Below are 18,030 nucleotides of genomic sequence, written 5' to 3' on the forward strand. Positions count from 1 at the left end.
AGCTTTAAAAAGGATTTCTACTTGATTACTTTTCCTGTTTACTCCAGTGAATGCTTTTTTTCCGTCCAAACTCTAGCAGGATTAATATGTCCAATCCCAAGCCTTAAAGGAGGTTTACAAGTGAATGTAACTGCTTCCCCGGATACAAAGAATTATGTAGCATAGTCAGAAGCATTTGAAGCTACACGTATACTGCCTCCAGCTCAATCTTCTCACCAATTCAACAACATTCAGCAAGTATGTTCTTCACAGCACAACTCTTATTTAAGAGTTATTTGGACTCTTCCTGATCCCTTCCTTTTATAAACAGGTCAGTCCTAAAGGTGAGGCAGAGCAAGGTCAGCGTCTACACCAGTGGGAGCTGAGGGGCAGCTGAGGAGGCCCAGGACCTGGAACGAGGTGTAAGAGCTTGAGTGGGTGAAGAGGGAGTCCACACACCAGGGAGCAGCTTGGCACAGGATGTCAGAGCCCATGAAGGGTGAGTAGAGTGGCCCTACGGTGCAAGGAGGGAGCTTACGACATGGACAGTCAGAGCCCAAACAGGGTGAGAATGGGGAGTCCCGTAGTGGGGTGGAGAGGAGGCTCAGACTGGATGAGGGTTCAACATAAGGCATCAGAGCCTGAGGCGGGAGAGGAGGACATCCACAAGGGGTGGGGGAGAGGCAGAGATGGGAGCTTGGTTACCACAGTGGGTATGGTTCAAATAAGAAAATTTACAAATGATAATAAGATTCAGGTTTCTCACTGCTGGAGAAGGGAGTTGCAGATATTCAAAAGGAAAAACTAGAATGAACCCTTTTTTTTGTTGGATTGGAATTAGAGGTATTGATGTTAGCAGTCCTCACTGTTCTCAATACATGGATAGATTTATACATATAGATGTAAATGTGTGTTTGTAAACATATCTTGCAGTTTCTCTCTAGATATATATAGACATAGATGCAAATACAAATATAGATATAGATATAGACTTTAGCTTTCTAACTGAGAAAGCCTGGGAGCAACAACACCTCAATGACAATGAGCACATCCAGTGCCCAGATCTTGGCTTCTAAATGCCATGCTCTGCTAAAAGAACCAGGGCTTCTTGGGGAAATGGCTGATTTCAGGGATGGGGCAGGAAAGGGACAATTTGAGATAGAACATCTCTTTGTACTAAAAGATAAGGAAGTACTCAAATAATGATGGGTACATATCAAAGGGTACAAAAGCCAACCACAAAAGTAGCAGGATACTAAGTAAGACAGGTCAAAGGCTTCCTCTCTCTTTACTTCCCCTCACAAATAATGCCAAGAAGAATAAAATGAAAATATCACCTTCTCTGCTTTCAGGCTTCTGCTGAAAGTGGGCAAGTTTGATGACTTGAAGAGTCTTGGACCCTGGGTGTTGATAGATACATATCAGAGGAGTAAATGAGTACTAAGCATGGAGTTTGCAAAAGTTTCTTTTTATGTATCCTCATGCAGTGATCACCCTATCATTTACAATGGCCCCTCAATCTTAGCATATCTTACCTGGGATCAACACAGTCTATTAATCCCATCAGTTTCTATAAACCAGAATTTTAGAATTATCTATTACAGTTCTGTGAAAAATGTCCTTGGTATTTTGATAGGAATTGCATTGAATTTGTAGATTTCCTTGGGTAGTATGATCATTTTAACAATATTAATTTTCCAATCCAAGAACACAGTATATCTTTCCATTTGTTTGTGTCATCTTCAATTTCTTTAATCAATGTCTTATAGTTTTCCAAATATAGGTCTTTAACCTCCTTAGTTAGATTTCTTTCCAGGTATTTTATTATCATTGATACAATTATAAATGGGTTTGTTTTTTAAAATTTCTCTTTCTGGTAGTTCACTGTTAGTGTATAGAAACACAACAGATTTCTGTATATTAATTTTGTGTCCTGCAACTTTACTGAATTCATATATGAGTTCTAATAGTCTTTTGGTGGTGTCTTGTAGCATTTTCTATATGTAGTATCATGTCATCTGCAAACAGTGCCAGTTTTACTTCTTCCTAATTGCAGTGGTCAGGACTTCCAGTACTATGTTAAATACAAGTGGCAAGAGTCTTGTTCCTGATCTTAGAGGAAATGCGTTCAGCTTTTCACCATTGAATGGGATGTTATCTGTGGGCTTGTCATATATGGCCTTTATTATGTTGAGGGCTGTTTCCTGTATACCCACTTTGTTAACTGTTTTTATCATAAATGGATGTTGAATTTTGTCAAAAGTGTTCTACATTTATTGAGATGATTGTAGGATTTTTATTCTTCAATTTATCAATGTGGTGTATTACATTTATTGATTTTCAGATACTGAAACTTTCTTGCATCACTGGGATAAATCCTACCTGATCATGATGTATAATACTTTTAATGTATTACTGGATTTGGTTTGCTAATATTTTGTTGAGGGTTTTTGCTTCTGTGTTCTTCAGTGATATTTGCCTGTAATTTTCTTTTTTTGTGATATCTTTGACTGATTTTGCTATCAGGGTGATGCTGGCCTTGTAGAATGAGTTTGGGAGCATTGTTACCTCTGCAATTTTTTGGAAGAATTTGAAAAGGTTAGGTGTTAACTTTTCTTTAAATGTTTCATAGAATTCACCTGTGAAGCCATCTGGCTTTTGTTTGTTGGGAGTTTTTGTATTACTGATTCAATTTCCCTACTGGTAATTGGTCTATTCAATTCAAAAAGAAATATTGGTATTTCTTCCTGATTTAGTCTTGGAAGATTGTACATTTCTAAGAATGTGTCCATTTCTTCTAGGTTGTCCATTTTATTGGAGTATAATTGTTCGTAGTAATCTCTTATGATCCTTTGTATTTCTGTGGTATTGGTTGTAATGTCTCCTTTTTTATTTGATTTTATCAATTTAGGTCCTCTCCCTTTTTTTCTTGATGAGTCTGGCTAAAGGTTTATCAATTACATTTATCTTTTCAGTGAACCAGCTTTAGTTTCATTGATCTTTTCTATTGTTTTTTTAGTCTCTATTTAATGTATTTCTGCTCTGATCTTTATTACTTCTTTCCTTCTCTAACTTTGGGTTTGTTTGTTCTTTTTCTAGTTCCTTTAGTTGTAAGATTAAGTTGTATATCTGAGTCTTTTTTTGTCTCCTGAGGTAAGCTTGTATCACTATAAACTTTCCTCTTAGAACTGCTTTTGCTGCATCCCATAGATTTTGAATCATTATACTTTGTCTTCATTTGTCTCCAGGTATTTTTTATTTTCTCTTTGATTTCTTCAATGACCCATTGGTTGTTTAGTAGCATATAGTTTAGCCTCCATGTGTTTGTGTCTTTGCAGTTTTTTTCTTTTAGTTGATTTCTAGTCTCACAGCTTTGTAGAAAGCATAGAAAAGATGCTTGCTACTATTTCAATTTTTAAAAATTTACTCAGATTTGTTTTGTGGCCTAGCATGTGAGCTATCCTAGAGAATGTTCCATGTGCACTTGAAAAGAATATGTATTCTGCTCCTTTTGGATGAAATGTTCTGTATCCATATATTAAGTCTATCTGGTCTAATGTGTCACTTAAGGCCAGTGTTTCCTTATTGATTTTCTGTCTGGATGATCTGTCCAATGATGTAAATGGTCTGTTACAGTTTCTTACTATTGTTGTGTTACTGTCAACTTCTCCTTTTATGTCTACTAATATTTGCTTTATGTATTTAGGTGCTTCTATGTTGGGTGCATATATATTTATAATTGCTATATCTTCTTCTTGGATTGATCACTTATCATTATGTAATATCCTTCTTTGTCTTTTGTTACAGTCTTTGCTTTAAAGTCAATTTTATCTAATATAAGTATTACTACCCTGCCTTTCTTGTTATTTCCATTTGTATTGAGTACCTTTTTTCCACCCCCTCCCTTTCAGTCACTGTGTGTCTTTAGATCTAAAGTGAATCTCTTGTATACAGCATATAGATAGGTCTTGGCTTTGTATCCATTCAGTGACTTTGTGCCTTTTGATTGGAACATTTAGTCCATTTACATTTAAAGTAATTATTGATAGGTACATACTTATTGCCATTTTGTTCATTGTTTGGGGGTTGTTTTGTGGTTCTTTATTGTTCCTTTTTTCTTCTTTTGCTCTATTCCCTTGTGATTTGATGACTATCTTTAGTGTTATGCTTAAATTCCTTTCTCTTTTGTGTGTGTTTATCTATTATAGGTTTTTGGTTTGTGATTACCATGAAGTTTGCATATAGCAGTTCATATAAATATGCGATTATTTTAAGTTGCTGATCTCTTAAATTGGAACCCATTTTAACAACATTGCACTCCTCTTCCCTCTCACATTTACTGTTTTTGACATCATATTTTATATTTTTTTGTTTTGTGTATCCCTTAACTACTTACTGTGGATATAGATGATTTTACTACTTTGTCTTAACCTTTCTACTAGCTTCTTAAGTGGTTGATCTCCTACGTTTACTATATATTTGCCTTTACCAATGAGATTTTTCCTTTTGTAATTTTCATATTTCTAGTTGTAGCCTTTTCTGCTTAGAGAAGTCCCTTTAACGTTTCTTGTAAAGCTGGTTCCATGGTGCTGTCTCTTAGCTTTTGCTTGTCTGGTAAACTTCTGAGCTCTCCTTCAAATCTGAATGCTAGCATTGTTGGGTAGAGTATTTTTGGTTATAGGTTTTTTCCTTTCATCACTTTAACTCTATCATGACACTCCCTTCTGGTCTGCAGAGTTTCTGCTGAAAAGTCAGCTGGTAGCCTTATGGGAATTCCCCTGTATGTAACTTAGTGCCTTTCTCTTGCTGCTTTAAATTTTCTTTATCTTTAATTTTTTCCATTTTAATTACATGTCTTGGTTTGGTCCTTTTTGGTTTGATCCTGTTTGGGACTCCTTGTGCTTCCAGGACCTGGGTGTCTGTGTCTATTTCCTTCTTTAGGTTCAGGAAGTATTCAGCTATTGTCTTCAAATATGTTCTCTGCCGCTCTCTCTCTCTCTCTCTCTCTCCTTCTGGGGCCGCTATAATGTGAATGTTAAGACACTTGATGTTGTCCCAGAGGTCTCCTAATGGTCCTCATTTTTTAAAATTATTTTTTCTTTTTTCTTTTCAGCTTGAGTAATTTCCACTGAGTTGACTGAACCATTCCCCTTCTGTGTCATCTAATCTACTATTGATTTCTTCTAATGTATTTTTTATTCCAGTAATTGTACTCTTCAGCTCTGTTTGGTTCTTTATATTTTCCAACTCTTTGTTAAACTTCTCATTGTGTTCATCCATTCTTCTCCTGAGTTCTTTGAGCATCATTATGACTATTACCTTCAACTATTTATTGATTACGTTGCTTATCTCCACTTCACTTAGTTCTTCTTCTGGGGTTTTATCTTGTTCTTTCATCTGGAACACACTACACTGTTGCCTCATTTTGCCTAATTCACTGTTTTTATTTTTATGTATTTGGAAGGTTGATTATGTATTCTGATCTTGGAGAAGTGCCCTTATATAAGAAACATCCCATGGGGCCCAGCAGCTCACTCACCTCTGCTCACTGGTGCTGTATGCTCTAGATGTGCCCTCTATGTGGGCTGTATGGATCCTTCTGTTGTGGTGGGTTGACTACTGTGGGTGCAGTCGGCGTGGCTGGCCCCTAGTCTTGTTGGTTGCCAGGCCCTGCCTGGTGTGGAGGCTGCCAGCCACTGGTGGGCAGGGCTGGATCCTGACATGACTGGCTACATGGCCAGGGGAGTCCCAGTGCTGGTGCCAGCTCAGTGGTGGGCAAGGCTGGGTCATGAGACTGCTGGCTACAAAGCCCAGGGGATCCCAGGGCTAGTGCTGGCCCACTGGTGGGTGGATCCAGGTCCCAGGGTGGCTGGCTGCTGGGCCAGGGTTCCTGGAGGCAGTTCAGCCTGCTGGTGGGTGGGGCTGTGGTTGCAGAGTCTGGGGTGCTCCAGAACTGGGGTCATTCTGCTATTGGGCAGGGCTGGGGCCCAAGACATCATGGGATGCTACCAACCTGCTAGTGAGTGGACCAGGTCTTGACACAGCTGGCTGTGGGGCCTCAGTTGACCCAGGGCTTGTGTATGCCTGCTTGTTTGTGGGGTTGTGGGCCCAGAAGCTCCCTGGGCTGGTTTCCACCCACTGGAGGTTGAGGTCAAGTCCCAGGGCTAATGCTGGCCTACTGGAAGATCCAGGTCCTGGGGTCTCTAGCTGTGGGGCCCCAGTGGCCCCAAAGTTGGTGTTGGCACACAGGTGGGATAGGCTAGAGCTAGTGCCAGCCCACTGATGGGTGCATTTGGGTCCTGGGGTCTCTGGCTGTGGGGACCCAGGAGTCCCGGGTGTTAGTGCCAGCCCTCTGGTGGGTGGGGCTGTGTCTTGACCTGGCTGGAGTTCAGGGGATCCTTCAGCAGGCTGCCTGCTAATCGGTGGTGCTGTGTCCCTTCCCAGCTAGCTGCTTGGCCTGGAGCGATCCAAGTCTAGTGCAGACTGGCTGGTGGGTGGGGCCTGGTCCCGGCACTAATAAGCTAAAGGGAGGATTCTGAAATGGCGTTTACCACCACCAGTGTCCTCGTGGCTGGATGAGCTCCCACAAATGGCTGCTGCCAGCGTCTATGTCCCCAGGGTGAGTCCCAATTGCCTCCTGCTTCACTGGGATAAGCAAATGGGTCTGACCCAGGCTCCTTTCAAATTACTGCTTCTGCCCTGGGTCCCGGAAAGTGTGAGATTTTTGTGCACGCCCTTTAAGAGTGGAGTCTCTTTCCCACAGCCTTCTGGCTCTTCCAAAAGGAAGCCCCACTGGCCTTCAAAGCCAAATGTCCTGGGGGCTCATCTTCCCAGTGCAGAACCCCTGGGCCGGGAAGTCCAATGTGGGGCTTGGACTCCTCACTCCTTGGGGAGAACCTCTGCAATTGTGATTATCCTCCGGTTTGTGGGTCACCTATGGGGGTGGGGACTCTGGGCAGCTGGTGCTGATATCTCTGAGGGGACACATTAGGCTGGGTCTAAGGGATGGGGGTGGGATCCTGAGAACTGGAATCCAACAGCCACTGTCAGGAGCAAGAATCATTGCTGAGGTGTTGCTGGCAGAAACAAGAAGCGAACAGGAAGAAGCAAGCCCCTTTGCTCCTCCAGCCTTCTCTTGTCCCTCAGCGCCCCCTGTTGGCAGAGCTTGCAAAATCAAAGCGTGGTTTGCAGGGTCCCTAACATTACACAGCTGAGAATAAAAAGGTGGATTTGGAACTGACAGACAATGGCTTAATCACCTACTCAGGTCAGTATAATTATTCTGATTTTAACACATGGGGAAACAGAGGCTTAAAGACACAGTGCTGGGAGAGGCAGAAGTCAGAATTTAAGATCAACTCTTTTACCACCAAACCCCATTTGCTTTGGGTTTTTCTTTTAACTGTCAGCTTAGGACATGGTTAATATGCTGAGAAGGCACAGGTGAACATTTTTAATCCACACGCACCTACGGTAAGCCAGACAGCAGGCAGCTCTTAGAAATAACAGGCAGTGCTTCATGTAGATATGGTTGTTCAACACAAAGGAAAACTTTCTAAAAATGACTTTTTAAAGAAAGTTAAATTTGGACTTGTACTGAAAAGAAACTTTAGGTGAATGCATTTAAATAGGTTGTTGCTTCTACTTTGCAAACATTATTTAGACAGATTTTTATGGAATTGCAAACGTTCTAAAAAAACTGGCTTCATGCTGTCAAATCACTATTTATTATGGTTTATAATTGCATTTTGAAATATAGACTGTACAGGAAGTGCAGCTTAAGGATACTTTATTGATATAAGTAAACTTTATTGATACAAATGAATATGCTTACATTACCCAAGAATATGCTATGTTACTCATGAAAGCTAGCTTTAGCTGAAATGCTGAGTTCCTATAGTTTGCATAAACCATAAAAAGGATTGAAAAGGACTTTTAAATCATAAATCATAAAAAGGATTTAAGTGAATCCTAAGTTAAATATATCAGAAATTTAATTCAACATAAATTCTAATTGCAGATGTCAAATGTGTGGAATCTATTAGTGTTGAATTTATTGATGCATTTTGAATGTCCTTATTGATGTTTCTCTTTTAAAAGCAATTAATGACTTTTTTTTGTTGGTTTTATATATGTTCTCATTTCATATTGGAAACTCTCCTGCTCTGAGCGTCCCTTTTCTCAGCAGCAAAGTGAAAGTATTGCACTGCATTAGTGGTTTTCTCTAGGGCTTCTTAGACGTATTTTATGGATTGCATAGCTGTTGATTAAGTATAGCCAATTCTTGATTATGTCAGCCACAGGTGAGGGGGTGGGTTAGGGTTGGGGAAGCTTGGACAAAGAGAATGCTTGGGATGGCTCTTGTGCCCAATCCCCAATTCAATTAGGATAGCTCCAGTTTTGTTGGCTTCATATATTAGGGTTTATTTAGAGAAAAATCTAAAAAGCAGTGTGTGAAAACTGATGGACTATATGATCTGCAAAGCCCTTTGCAGGTGCGACATCACGTTGACACTACATAAGTCATCTTGGGCTGCAGCCTCCACACATCCCCTCTTCAGAGTCCCCTTCTTTACCTCTGAAATGACTCACCTTTGACTGTAGAAGTAAAACAAATTACATTGGATGAACACAAAAATTCTAGAGCCAGTGTGCATTTTGACTGATCCTTGGTCACTAAGAAACATCCCCTCTACATGGCATTCTTGCAGTAGAAAGGGTTATTGTTTCTTAAATCTATTTTAATTCTAGATTAAGGTTTTGCGCCATCTGCTGGAAGTATTTATTTTTGCAATACTATGAGAGAACTGTACATTTATTCTCAGAAGTATCTTTAAAAATATTTATTAATACTTTAAAAAATTGTAAAGTACATGTTTATTACAGGAAATGGATAAGTGTAGAAAATAATAAAGCGTAAGACAAAAATCCAGAGATACCTACTGTCAATAGCTAGCATTTTTTCTTTATACATACAAGAATATGTTATCATGAGGTTTGGTTTGTGTTTTGTGTTTTGGAGGTTTTTTTGTTGAAGTATAGTTGGCTTACAATGTTGTGGTAGTTTCAGGTGTACAGCAAAGTGATTCAGTTATACGTGTGAGATATATATATATATATATATATTCTTTTTCAGACTCTTTCCCATTATAGTTTATTGTAAGATATTGAATCTAGTTCCCTGTGCTATACAGTAGTTCCTTGTTGTTTATCTATTTTATATACAGTAGTGTGTATCTGTTAATCCCAAACTCCCAACTTATCCCTCCCCGCCCCAGTTTCCCCTTTGGTAACCATAAGTTTGTTTTCTATGTCTGTGAGTCTGTTTCAGTTTTTTAAGTAAGAAAAACACAAGTTTGAGATCAACACTATGCTGATTTAGGTTACAACAGTAGTAGAAAGAGAGGACACATTACAGATGTGAGATTCTTTGGGAGGGAGTGCTCTCAGGCCCTGTTGTGTGTGAACCTTAAGGTTTGCTTTGCCAATTATGCAAGGCAGGGATCTTACCCTCCAACTTAACTGGGCAGGGTGGGATAGAGATAGGGTTGAGGGAGTGGGTTAGACCCTAGGAAAAGTGCATTATATTGCTCAGATTCCCAGGAAACAGATCCCCAGGTTACTATTTCCAGCAGTAAATGTGACATTGCTCCTTTCTGTTAGTGTCTGTGTATTGAACACCAGTGTGCTAGTTGCTGAGACACATGCTATAGAATGAAGAAGTCTTACAGATGCTGCTCTGAAGTGAGAGAAGTCTATCATGAGAGATAAGTATGTAGATGATTAACTACAGCACAAGTTTGGAGACATAGAAGCAGGGGTGCTGACCCTCACTGGGCAGGGGGACTGGGAGGAAAGCATAAAGTGGGTCCTGGAGGTGGGAACATTCCTGTCATTTAGTGTCAGATTAATGAAGGATGCAGTGACAATAAGGCTGGGAAAGTAGACGTAGGTCATGTCATCAAAGGCTGAGGATCACAAAGCACCACCAAGTTGTTGGAGGAGGAAAGTGACGCGGTGTAAGAGGATTTTAGGACGACAACCATGGTAGCGACGTGTGGAGATACGAAGAAGTACAGAAGGCAGAGAAACCAGGTTAGTATCCCAAGTTGACCTGGTAACTCTGGGGGGTGTGAAACAGATGAAAATTCCTTATTCAATGTACTTAGGAAACAGAGCACAGTCAGAAAACCACATCCCATGAATAATTACTGCTAAATAAAGTAAAATTTGGACCCAATTGTGAAAGCAATCTGAGAGCGAATATATGTTTCTGTGGATCACCAACAATATGCAGAGCCTTCCAAAATGAAGTAGCAGACCTTGAGGGAAACTAGAAACACTTTCCTTGGAATTGAAAGCCTCAGACAGGCTTCCAGCACATCCCTGGGGCCTGAGTGACAGAGAAAATGGGGCAGAGTTTGGTGACACACAGACAAGCTACACTTGCTGTTGGAGTGGTAGGATGGGGGAGACAGGGTGGGTGGCAATCAGCCCTGCAGGTATTGATCAGTAAAAGAACCAGGGACATTCCAAGCTGAATTGCAAGTCAGGAGCACATGTGAAGCCAGAAAGAATGGCCTCTGTGCAAAGACCAGAGATAATCAGGAAGGATCAGAATGGAACCTCTGCAAAGGCACTAGGAAGAAAGAAAAACCAAATAACTGATAAAAAATACATAGCAGAACAAATAAACACCATAAAGCAGAAGAAAATATGAACAAAGTTCTCCATGGAATAAAAAAAATTAGGAAACATTTCCTCTTTGAAACAAGAAATCAAATCAGAGATAGGATTCAAAAGAGATATGAAAAAAGGAGAGAAGAAGAGAAAAAGTAACCTGAGCTGGCTGAGACAAACCTACTGAGATTTATGTCCAAAAATGCTTATATTAGAAAAATAAGGAATCAAAATAAATGAGCTAAGCATACATCTTAAGACAATGGAAAAATAAAATTAAAATATACCCAAAATAGAAGGACATGAAATAGAAAAGAAAGAAAGAAAGAAAGAAGGAGAGAAAGGAAGAAAGACAGAAAGAAAGACAGAAAGACAAAAAGACAGAAAGAAAGAAAGAAAGAAAGGGAAGAGAGAGCTTTTCTTTGACAAGATGAGAAATGTTTGAGAGAGAAGTAGTAAAACACTAGTACTAGGAATAAAAAGGGAAGGATAACAGTTGCTGCAGACATAAAAGAAAACTTGATGATATTATGAAAAAATTTATGTCAATAAGTTTGAAAACTTTGGAGAAATGGTTAAAATTAAGGTCCTAGAAATACGTGACCTACTAAAACTGTCTCAAGAAGGGGAAAAAAAAATCCCTCTAGAGTCTCATTTGGAATCTACTTCTTTAACAGTAAAGTATGTGTATCTTTTGTCTTATTAACAAATACAGTTCCATGATATCATTTTAATGGCTACATTGTATTATATAATTTTGTTTGATAATTAAGTCATTAAATTTTTACTCTCCCAACCTAGGAACTGTATAATCTAGCAGTTATACAAGATGTGAACTTTTGCAAAGAGCTTTGTCTTTTCTTAGAAGAAATTCCCCAAAGAGGAATTGCTGGGTCAAAGATGCCTGTTTTAAAGCTTTTGTTACACAACAAATGTCTATAATTTTTTTAAGGTGTGATGGGAAGGCATTCCTGGAAGAAAGAGTAACAGGAACAAATTTAGGTACAGCAAATATGAAACGTGTTCTGAGAATGAAAGAGTTCATGAAGTGCTCTATGACGTTAGTAAATCAAATTAGTAGAGCAGTATTAGCATAATATTAATTATGTTCTAGTAATAACAAATAAAATGCTAATAACAAATAATAGTAAATATATAATAATAGTAGTAAATATAATAGTAATATGGTAAAACAATTCAATGTTTTTAAAAAGAAAATTGTTCACCTGTACAACATGTACACTTATACTGATCTCTATTCAGGTAAGAAATTGTGTAAAACCATCTTAATGGTTTTCCAAAATGGAGCTGCTGGGGGTCCTGAAGTTGCATAACTCTGCTAATTCTCCTCTCCCTTGCCTTATTTCATCTGCCCACCAACCGCCCTATTTTTGTCATTGGGAATGACATTCATTAGAGTCTATATAAATACACAGATGCTATTGCAGTGCACTTGGAGTTCAACCTTACCGTAGCCAGCACAACCCCTCCCACCTCCCACTAGTCTCTTCTCCTCCTACCTACAGCTTTTGCTTGGAGCAGCTCCATCCTCCTAGAATACACACCCCACTCCCTCTCTACCTGAGTTTTCCCTGTCCATTTTTTAAGATTAACTCAATTGCCACCTCTCCTTGGGAGCCCTTCTTGATACCTCTCTTCCCAGGGAAAACCAGCTGTTCCTCCTCTCCCTCCACTGGCCCTGGCAGTGTCCTGAGCACGTGTGATGCACATCTTGTATTTATTTGTTTACATATCTCCTTCTACTAGACTTGAGCTCTTTAAGGAGAAGAACCATGTCTTATTTGTCGTTTTATTTCGTGCCTACCAATAGCGGTATTTAATCAATGCTTGCTAAGTGAATGATTTGAAGAGTAGTCGTAATAGATCCCAGTGAGCACCTCCAGTGATGGAGCCACTGGTCCTAGTTCAGATTACCAGCTTCATTCACTTCTGACCCTTCATGGTGTTTCCCACTAGGAAGTTTGTTCTTTCAAAAGTACAACTCACTAGAGCTTCACAGTGTAACAGTACCTTAATCAAACAAAAACCACAGTGAACCTGTAATTCACCAGACAGTAAGGATTTGTCTCTTTGAGATCTTTCCAGTAGAGGGTTGGATAAGCCCAGTGAGAGCTTGTTCAGTAGCTGCTTAGAAGGCTGCTAATGCATTTAAGAAGTTAAACTAGAGAGTTTCCTACCACAGCCCCTCCCTAGATTTTCATGACTCTCAAAGTCAGTGACTTTTTAATTATTTTATAAGCCACACCCTACATCACATTAAGTTTATTAAGATTATTTGGCTACAAGTAACAAATTTTCTTATATCCCCTTCTTTCTTACACGAGGGTAGTATACCTTCTTACATGAAGGCTAAATACTCTTTTGTACTATGTTATTTTCATTTAATAGTATACTCTGGAAATCACTCTATATCATTTCATAGAGATCTTCCTTATTCTTTTTTCACAGCTGTATAGTACTCTATGTTTATGGTACATGTGGATGTACCATACTTTATTCAACCACTCCCCTGTGTCTGGGCATTCCAATATTTCACAGTTTAAAAAATACTACAATAAATGAGCTTATGAGTGGTGTTATTTTTAAAGTAACAGTTGACCCTTGAACAATGTGGGGTTTGGGGTGCTGACCCACTATGATGGCAAAAATCCAAGTATAACTTGTAGTCAGCCCTCCATATCCAGAGTTCCTCTGTGTCTGAGGTTTTTCACAATCCATGGATTCAACCATCAGCAGATTCAACCATCCGTGGCTAGTGTAGTACTGTAGTATTTAATATTGAAAAAAAAATCCCGTGTATAAGTGGACCTGTGCAGTTCAAACCCATGTTGTTCAAGGGTCAACTATACAGTGTATGTTACAAATTCATACACAGATAGCTACAAACTGACAAATTAAATTATGTAACTCATGAGCATAAAGAATTTTACTCTCCAGGAATTAACAGGTAACTGAGGAATGTTTTAGTATGTGAATCCTTAATTTTTAAAAAGCAACCAATTTTAAATTACATCAACTTAAGTTCTAGAAAACCTAAGAACATCTGAAGAGGAAAAAAAATTTTTTTCTTAGTCAAAGTCATGACAAAGTGCAATAAATTCAGGACTAGCAAATTTAGCAAGGTATTATGAACTTTAAAAAATACTCTTCCATCTTTTAAAATTTTACTGTTATCTTTTTTAAAAATGATGTAAAGTTCCTCTGAAGATTTGCTACTTAAATCATTAGTTTGAAAAGCTATTAGATTTTATTTTTTTTTTAGCCAGGTCTCTATTTTTTTTTAATTGAAGTATAGTTAACTTACAATGTTGTGTTAGTTTCAAGTGTACAGCAAAGTGATTCAGTTATGTGTATGTGTATATATATATATATATATATATATATGTTGTTTTTCAGATTCTTTTCCATTACAGGTTTTTACAAGATATTGAATATAGTTCCCTGTGCTATTAAAAAAAAGGCCATTAGATTTTACTTGAGAAACTTGGAAATAACACAGGAAATTATTTTGTATAATTTATATTCTTTTTTTCTTTTTTTTGGCCGTGCTGGGTGGCACGCAGGATCTTAGTTCCCCAACCAGGGATCGAACCTGTGTCCCCTGCATTGGGAGCACAGAGTCTTAACTGCTGGACCGCCAGGGAAATCCCCTATATTCTTTTCTAAATTGAAGAAATAAGAGGAAGTAATAACTTTTGAACTTGTGGCACATTTATTTCTTAGCACTTAAATTTTTAAAAAAGGTTTTCAGTTGGGACTTTTCTTGGTTGGTCACAATCCTTATCCTTTTGAAGATTTTCCTCCAGTTTTAAGAGGATTACTGCCTTGTATTTGGCCCTTGATATGTTTGTTCTTTCTGTAGCATCTTGTGTGGTAAGATCCGTGAAAAGTACTTTCTCCTGTTAAGTGTGTAAGAATATTATTCAGCCATAAAAAGGAACGAAATTGGGTCATTTGTAGAGAGGTGTATGGACCTAGAGACTGTCATACAGAGTGAAGTAAGTCAGAAAGATAAAAAATATCATATATTAACGCATATATGTGGAATCTAGAAAAATGGTACAGATGAACCAGTATGCAAGGCAGAAATAGAGACAGACATACAGAACAAACGTATGGACACCAAGGGGAGAAAGTGGGCGGTCGGGGGGTGGTGGTGGGATGAATTGGGAGATTGGGATTGACATATATACACTAATATGTATAAAATAGATAACTAATAAGAACCTGCTGTATAAAAAAATAAATTAAAAAAAAAAAAGAATAAAGCTAAACATTGGCCAAAGCATGTATTTTTGTAAGGTGTGATTGACTGTGGAAAAAGTCTGGTAGGATTTTTACCTGATTTGAGGTTTATCAATCCTTAATTGGCAAGATGGAATTGGCAATTCTTAAATGGCAAGATGACAAATTTTTGATGGGCAAAATTTACTGCGTAATCTCAAAAATATAGCCTTTGCCTAATGGTTATAAAGTTCAGGTCAAACATACTTAATTCTGGTACCCCCTTAAGGTTTTGCATCACTGCCGGATGGATTGCAAACTCTTAAAACTGAAGGTTTTGTTTCCTCTCCTTGTTTTTGCTGCAAAAGTAATTAGGAATGAAATGGCGGTTTTTACCCTATAATTCACAAATGAATGAGGTGGGTATTAACCTGCCTGGGAAGTGGTTTTAATGACTCACAGCACAATAGCTGAGTCCTGGTGGCAGAGGACAACGATTAGAGGGCTGTCATTTAGAGATTAATATGTCTTAGTCACAGCTTATAAACGTGGTTTAGTTTTCTCCTGGGACAACCCAGTTTTTTCCTAAATGGTTTTTAGTTTAAATATATATATGCAATATCGTGTATATTTTTTATATGCAGTACTTACAGTGTAATCTCAAAAACATAGCAGTTACTTAACGGATATAAAGTTCAGGTCAAATATATTTAATTCCGGCACCACCTTCAGGTTTTATATCATTGCCTGATGGGTTGGAAGCTCTTGTAACTGACGATTTTGTTTCCTTTCCTTGTTCTTTGCAAGAATACTACATATATGTATCTATAATGTGTGCGTGAGTGTGTGTGTATATATACTGGGCTATTTACACTGAAGTATAAAAATAGCCAGGCAGCAATTGGCTGTTAACATTAGTTGAATATCTGAAGTCGAGATGTGACACTGAGCAGTACAGTCAGATCGTAAACTCTAGATTCACTGCTTATTGCAGATGCAAGATGGATGAGCAGACGAATGATCATTCCCTGATTTCATATGATTTTCGATAGACTCGTGGTGGAAGAGAGAGTTAACAATTACACCCACCTCCCACCCCCTCCGTTTTTCCACCTCTCCTCCTCTCAGCCACTATTACGAGAGTTAAGGAGCACCTTAGGGGCCTTCTGACTTTTCCTCCGGAGGGTTCTATGGTTTCTCAGCAAAACAAAGAAACAAGGCAGTACAGTTTCTCTTTTTGTCCAGTGTTCTTCCCTTCTTTGTCAACCGACTTAAAGGTATGTGTACTTTCTCTTTACAGCCCAGTGCTTCAGCTTGGCAAGGCAACTCTCATTAAGAAGTAGGCACTAACAAAACTGTGAAAAGCATCGTTGGAAAGACGCTCCTTTTCAGATGATGCACTTAAACTTGATTTCCTCTGAGGCTGGTAGAGAGAGAAGAGGCAAAAGCAGGTCACGGAATGTTGACTCTGAATGATATTGCCATATTAACGTGTTGTAGTTAAGAGCAGAAGAAAGTTGGGGTTCTTTTGTTGCAGGCATGAAACTGAAAACTAAGAAATGAGCATAAAAAGACGTTAGGGATCTAGAAAAAAGGACCTCCACACTTGAAATATGGGATGAGTGGTTTTGAAGTATATTTATCAGGACAATGCTGAATGTATATTTATCAGCATAAGGCTGAAATGGCCCAGGCTGCTGTCTCATAAAAGAATTTTCTTTCTTCTCTGCTTTCCATCGATGGGGCAGAGTAAGCAGACAGGTTTCTGTTTTTTATAATCTGTTTTTTAAAGTTGCAAGGAAGAATTTAAATGTATAATTCAAGAGATCCAGATTTTAAGTGAGGTGTGAGTAGAGAGGCCCTCAGGGATGCTGATCTGTAACTGACCCAGAAGAGCCCTTCAGTGGCTTTGGTTTCAGAGCGACCCCAGACTGTAGCCTTCCCGGCGTTAGCAAAAAAAAAAAAAAAGCAATGATATGGTTGCATAGCTTATCAGATTCTCTACTGAGTGCATTTCAAATTATTTTAAATCTATGATAGCGTTTTCACATTATTTTACATTGAGCCACAGAAGGGTGTGTGTGTGTGTATGTGTGTATGTGTGTGTGTGTGTGTGTGTGTTTTGGCAAATCCAGCAATAAATGTGTTCCTAGGAATCTTTACACACTGCAAATAAAGTTGTTTCTAAAGCATTAACATTGTTTATCTAAAAACACTCTCAAAGGCTTGGATCAAAATTACTTTTAATTCTTACAGACAAATGGCATTGGAGATTTTGTTGGAGGTTACGGAGTTTTGTGGCTTTGAAAACAGTTGAATCATCTGGGAGGGAGCAGCGAGGGAATGATTGAATTGATCACCAGCACAGCAGTTGTTTCTCTTCCAAATATGTCCCTGGTGGGATTTGGCTCACCTGCCAATTATCTCAGTGATCTGTCATTTTTACCAAGGATGGGAACTGAGGCTAGAGACAGAATGAGATTGAAATAGCTTGACTCTCTACTGCAAGGGCTTTGAATGAAAATATGCATGTGTGTTTTACTTCTAAATATTTTCTGAGGGGTGTCTGACAGGTAGTGTCTCTGAATAAACCCCTTTATCTGCTACTGAGTAAAAGTGGAGACCAACTTTTGAGCAAGAGTTGAAACTGAACGCTTTTCCTCTTCTGATAATTTGCTAGTGTCCTTAGGGATAAAAGTAGAAAAAATACTCCACCTTGTGCAAGACACCAACAGCTTACATAAATTCAACCTTACGGTGCTGGAGGCATCCTGAAGATAAGGGTAAGTGCTTACCGTGTGAGTCATTTTACTGCATTTCCCTGGGTGACCTGTGCCTCAGAGTGAGCAGGAAGGTGGGGCTCTGGACCCAGTGCTGTTTCTAGGGTGACCTAGTTCCTGAGGCCTCATAGAGCGTGGAACTTGCCAGGGTGTATAGATCTGGGGTTTAAAGGTAAACATAATTCAACCATGCTGGCTCCTATATGTGTGTAAGTAAGTCAACTACTTCATCCGATTCCTAACCTGAGAAACTGGAGAAAGGCCTGGCTGTATAGGGCCTTTCCCAGGCAGCATTTTCTGAAGGCATTTTCAAGGGTGACTTTGTCTATGTGTGACTTTCTTCTTT

At 38.9% G+C, this 18,030-nt stretch overlaps 1 protein-coding gene across 12 annotated transcripts in view; it reads left to right on the top strand.

Annotated features, from left to right (window-relative positions):
- The first annotated feature begins 1,566 nt into the window (after positions 1–1,566).
- The window catches only part of ARL14EPL (ARF like GTPase 14 effector protein like), a 29,175-nt gene continuing 12,711 nt past the window's right edge, over positions 1,567–18,030 (top strand). For 3 of the 12 annotated variants that reach the window (XM_082378546.1, XM_082378550.1, XM_082378554.1), the window contains exon 1: positions 7,254–17,687. The gene's annotated coding sequence lies outside the window, so the exon portion shown is untranslated. The other 9 variants (XM_082378551.1, XM_082378547.1, XM_082378555.1 and 6 more) reach the window with 6 other exon arrangements.

Source organism: Balaenoptera borealis (assembly GCF_965194805.1).
Source record: "Balaenoptera borealis genome assembly, chromosome: 2".
Taxonomy (NCBI): domain Eukaryota; kingdom Metazoa; phylum Chordata; class Mammalia; order Artiodactyla; family Balaenopteridae; genus Balaenoptera; species Balaenoptera borealis.